The following is a 5,651-nucleotide window of genomic DNA, read 5'->3' as shown; positions in this document are numbered from 1 at the left end:
CCCCAGACACTAGATGTAACTTTCCTACTGCAAATGGGACTGATTGTCCTCTCTCAGGTTCCCTTCTCTCAGGCAGGACTTAATGGCAGGGTCCAGGCTTCTAGAACTCCATGCTCTTTCTAGGACATCAAGCTGGAACCAGGGAGCTGTGGGTTCTATGCATACGTCTGGAAGGCCAATGCCTATGCCAGCTCCCAGGAGGCCAGACTACATGGCTGCCCTGAGTGAAGGGGATCATCTAATCCACTTGGAGGCCATGAGGACAATCAAGGACACTGCATCAGGAGTGTGGGACAGTCCCTGGCTCCAGAAGTGCCATGTGGAAATGCAGTTGCCAGGCAGGACCTGCCCACTCTGCTGCAAAGTCCATTTAAAAATACAAGTGGTGGGGAGGGTGGGGACAGGGCAGCCAGCACTTGCTCTTCACCTGCCTGGCCCAGCAGCAGGTGCCTAAGCTCCAGGAAAGGTGCCTGGACAAGGGTCCTCCCATGGGGAGGAGATGCTCTCCAACACCACTTGACTGGAGGGCTAGGGAAGTGACTTTGTATACAGCAGGCTTCATCTAGTTTTAATAACGCATATTTGTTTCTGATTGTAAAGATAAAACGTGTTTATTGCCAACATTAAGAGAAAATTGAAAAGTCGTCTATAATCCCTCGATCCAGAAGTAAGAACCTTTAACACTTTGGTGCTTTTTCTCTAAGCCATTCTTCCATACTTAAGTATTTTTACATCACTGGGATTTTAACGGTATATTGTGCATACTTTCCTATTCTGAGAACTTTCCAAACCATGATTTTTTATAAAGATTTTATTTATTTACAAGAGACACACACACAGAGAGGCAGAGATGCAGGCAAAGGGAGAAGCAGGCTCCCTGCAGGGAGAGTCTCATGAGAGACTCGATCCCAGGACCCCAGGGATCACCATCTGAGCTGAAAGCAGATGCTCAACTGTTGAGTTACCAAACCATGATTTTTAGTGACTTTCTAATGTTTGATCCTATATAGGACATCTCACGATGTATTTAACTATTCACTTCTTGGATGTCTAGGTTATTTTTGAGACACTCCATTTCAAAGCTGCAGTGGCTATTGGAGCAAAAGACTATACTTTCCAGTCATAAAAGATCAAAGGCTTAAATGAACGAAGAGGGTCGGTCCAGATGCTTAAGACTCTTGAGTAGCCAGGGAGGGGATTTTGGCCCTGACGATGTGGTCGTCAGTAGGGTGGAGGGTCAGGAGGGTCAGAATGTTGTTCGGACTCTTCTAAGGCAGGTGCTGCAACCTTGGCCTTCCTGCGGGCTGGTAAAGGGACACTCCCGCCACCCACCCGGGCCTGGCCTAAGGGACAAAGCACTGCAGCAGCCCCGGGGAGCTTGCCAACCAAGCTTCCCTGGTGGTGCAGGGCTGAAAGAGGCACTCGCTCCACTTTTCACAACATTCAAAGGCAGAACTGTCAAAAGCTGGCCCCCAAATGCTCATATTATGTGGGAGAAAGTCTTGGGGAGAAAATGAGGAAGGAGGGGAATTATGCAATTGAAAACATGTACGAATCCAGACAGAATAATGAAGCACAGACACAAGATTTTGCACTCAATGGAAATTGCATTTAGCCATGTTTTGTGGTTTGAGAAAAAGAGAGAGACTGACTCAGAGAGGCAGATGGAGACACACGGGGTGAGGAGAAAGAGAGGGGAAAAAAGAAAAGAGAGATGCAGAGAGAGAGAGAGTCCTCACAGCCAGCTGGAGTTCCACGGAGGGGAGGAGAGGGAGCAGCCACGCGGCTTTGTCTTCTCCCTATGCCAGTCCTCACCTGGGCCAGAGGGAGACCAGGAGACTCCCCCCTCCAATCTGGGGGCTTGGGATTGTTTCCCCTATATTTTTCTGTATATTTTCTGGACGTCCAAGTTCTTAAAAAACAAAACAAAACTGTACCCACTCCCGGCCCTGTGGAGTACTACTTAACAATAAAAAGGAACCAGCTGTGGATAGAGACAACAACCCAGACAGAGGGCAAGGGCATTATGCTGAGTGAAAAAAGGCAATCTCAAAAGGTTACAGACTGTGGGATTCCATTTATATGACATTCTAGACATGAAAACAATGACGGGAACGGAGAAGATTCGCGATGGCCAGGGCTTCGAGAGAGTGGGAGGAAAGTCCGTGATGTAAGAGTCAAGGGCAGCATGAGGGAACTTCGTGATGATGGGATGTTCTGTATCTCGGTTACAATGGTGGTGACATAAATCTATACGTGTGACAAAATGACACAGAACTGTACCCACGCATTGTACCAGTGCGGATTTCCTGGGTTTGATTTGATAGGTACCCTTTGGCAGGGGGAACCTGGAGGAAGGGTCATGTGACCGCTGTGCACTATTTTTGGCAACTTCCTACGTATCTATAATTATTTTAAAATAAAGAGTTACCCTCCAAAAGTTAGCAAAGAACAGATCGCATATTATACTGATAATCAGAAGAGGTATCTCAAAATGCAAAGTGCCACACAGCTGAAAGCTAAAATTGAAGACACTGTGTCATGACCTAAGGGCTCTAATCCACATAGAAGGGGTGCCTGGGTGGCTCAGTGGTTGAGCGTCTGTCTGCCTTCGGCTCAGGTCCTGATCCCAGGGTCCTGGGATCGAGTCCTGCATCGGGCTCCCTGCATGGAGCCTGCTTCTCCCTCTGCCTGTGTCTCTGCCTCTCTCTCTCTGTGTCTTTCGTGAATAAATAAATACAATCCTGAAAAAAAAAAAAATCCACATAGAAATTCTTGCGTAAGCAGAACAAAAATCCTCCCAAGCTTTGCGCAGTGGCAGGATTGCAGCAAATGCGGTTTCTCTCAGGTGCAATCATTGCTATTTGAAAACTTTTCCCAATACCCTGCGGTGAGGACTTGAAATACGGTCAGCATTGGCAATATTTGACAGTCTCTATGGAGACTATTTAAAAAAAAAAAAGGCAGAAATCCTGAGAAAAGGCCAGAGACCAACTAGAGGATGTAGAGAGAACATGGTTGAGAGAGAGTAGGGCACTCAGCCTCTCCCTGGCTGTGTGACCTTGGGCAAGTCACTTCACCTCTCTCAGCCCTGATTCCTCATCTGTAAAATGGGAAGAACGGGACTGCACTGTAAAGACGAAGCACACAATTCCTTCCTCCAAGAAGCCACCAGCAATGACAAATGCAATGGCCAGCAGGGACCCTGCTTTCACCTGCCGGGACCCAGAAGAGAGGTGGACAGTGAAAGGGCCCTTAGGAGACCCCCTTGTATGACACCAATCATGCTATAGAAACTCTTTTGTGCTGCCAGTCATGCTATAAACCCCAGTAAAGTTGGGGGAAAAGTACCCATTTTTTTCCTGAAAAGGTCTTTCTGGGATTACATTTATCCCTTTGAGGACATTTTAAGGGATAGCAGTGAAAGAAAAAGATGCTATGGCTTTAAAACACAGACAAAACCAGTAATTCCATTAGTATTTTTGAATTGTAAAAGATGAAGATAAATCTGACTGCTATGGTAACTGTGAAACATGAAAGATAACACAGGCTTTGAAGCACAGCCGCACTGGCAGGTGGGATCACCTCTTCTGAACGGGTCACGCAGGTGGGTGAGCATGCGTGGGGTAGACTGAGGGGGCTGAGTTCTGGGGAGCAGAGGGGAAGCTCCTCGTGGCCTGGACCCTAAGATCTGCTGGCGGAGACTCTGAGAACCCCTGTGCTTGAGTCCAACCCTGTCATTCAGGGGCCAGACCCCCAAAAGGTGACCTAGGCACCCCGTTCTCAGGGTAGCAGCGTAGGATACGCTTTTGGAAACGTATCAGCGTGGGGAGCGAGGCTGGCTTCAGAGCAGTAAGAACATCTTAGTGACACTTTTCAGCTGCTTCTTTTGCTTCTCCCAGAACCCTCCGTCTTGCCTCCAGATCCTTCCATCCAGGGCCCCGCCTGGCGCCCAGTGGAAGGTCAGCCGTCCACCGCTTGAGTTCCTCCAGTGACAGCAGCCCACGCCTTGTTGGACAGCTCCTGTCGTCAGAAAGCTCTCCCCGCCAGCCAGGTGTGATGTCTCTGACCCAGCCAATCGACCCCACACACAGCCTGTCATTCCACCATTTGAATTCCATTCCTGTACATTTTAAAGATGAAAACATCTTTATGAGTCCCTTGTTGAAATTCAAATATGGCCATGAACACCTAAAGCCCCGCATCAGTGAGGACCTTTGAGGTGGAGTGTTGGCAGGGAGCCCTGTGACGGAATGACTTGGGACAGTCAGGGGGCAATGAACCAGGAGACTGAGAGGCCAGGAGGCCCAAAGAAGCTTTATTCAGGGGGGCTCTCCGGGTCCTCCAGAGCCTGTGTCTCCTTGGAGAAGAAAATAGAAGCTTCCAGAAGGGCAGGTTTCTTCGTTCCCCCTATATGCCTGCCTGGCTGCTGGAAACAGTCCTCTTCATAGGCAGAGGGTCTCCACTCTGGGAAGATCCAAAGGATCCAGAGACTTCTGGTCAAGACGGTACTATACGTTCATGTTCTGAATCCCACCTCCATGCATTAAACTTAGAGCAATGATTAAAGAAAAAAAAAAAAAAGATAAATTCAAAACAGGAAAAGTCGTGCTCAAATCCAAGATAAACATTTTTAAGGCCCAGAAATGTAAGAGACACCCAAGGGGCTAGGTAACATGGAAGCTAGAGATGAGGGTGCAGAAGCCGGGGGAGCAGCCAGGAATTCAACTCCCTTGGGGGGCTGAGGGACTGAAGGACCCCCAGGTGGGGCCGGGGCCAGGCTCCACTCAGGTTCCGTGACCAGACGTGTGACCCCTCGGCATGAGGCCTGGTTCTGGATGAGGGGCCCCAGGAGGCCGAGGTGTCTTTGCTGTGGCTTTGGTGCTTTCTCTTTATCCTTGGTATGTTGTAGGTTCACTACAGCACGTCTGGGTGTGAATTTACTTCTCCTTGCTCCGTTCAGTGCTGAGCTCTCGTGTCTGTCTTTAATTCTGGAAAATTCTCAGCCTTATTTTTTTTAATCTTGCTTCTTCTGCACTCCCCGTGCCCTCCTGGAACTCCTGTATGGCATTCTGTAGACCTAAACTTCTTCACTGCTTGGGGGCATACAATGCAAGTTGTTCCCCAGTATCTATTTTCCCCCTTTTCCTTAGAAATAGAATCTCTGACTTGTAACTAGGCCCACGGCCGCTTGGAATAATGACTATACTTCTTCCTTCTATCTACTTAATGGATAAATAACTGGGTTCTGCCCAATGGGTAAAAGCATGAGTCTCAGGGAACTTCCTTGGAATGTCTTTAAAGCAAAGGCGTGTGTGCTACCCTCTGACCTGCCCTTCCTCCTGCCATCTGGAAAATGCACGAGATGGCTGGAGCTTGGTGGAGTCATCTTAGACCTTAAAGTAGAATTGAGATAGAAGGCATCTCCATGACGTTATGAGGTTGCCCTAAACTTCCTAATGATGGGCCACTACTCCATGAGCGAGAAATGGATTTGTATCTTGTGTAAGCCACAGTTATTTTCCTGTCCTTAGTTTGGGTTTCCCCAAAATGGATCCCAAGACAAGGATTGGGATGCAAGTCATTTATTTGGGAAATGAGGCCAGGAAGCGCAGTGAAGAAGTGGGGAAATGAGACAGAGGAGAGATATA

The 5,651-nt window shown here is 48.3% G+C and overlaps 1 non-coding gene across 1 annotated transcript; it reads left to right on the top strand.

Annotated features, from left to right (window-relative positions):
* Positions 1-2,803: 2,803 nt before the first annotated feature.
* On the top strand, positions 2,804-2,944 carry LOC121481715. Its single transcript, XR_005985380.1, has one exon. It is a non-coding gene; the product is annotated as a U4 spliceosomal RNA (small nuclear RNA).
* Positions 2,945-5,651: the final 2,707 nt, after the last annotated feature.

Source organism: Vulpes lagopus, chromosome 23 (assembly GCF_018345385.1).
Source record: "Vulpes lagopus strain Blue_001 chromosome 23, ASM1834538v1, whole genome shotgun sequence".
NCBI classification, from domain to species: domain Eukaryota; kingdom Metazoa; phylum Chordata; class Mammalia; order Carnivora; family Canidae; genus Vulpes; species Vulpes lagopus.
The sequence above is the reverse complement of the archived record's forward strand: the minus strand, read 5'-3'. Positions and strand labels throughout refer to the sequence as shown.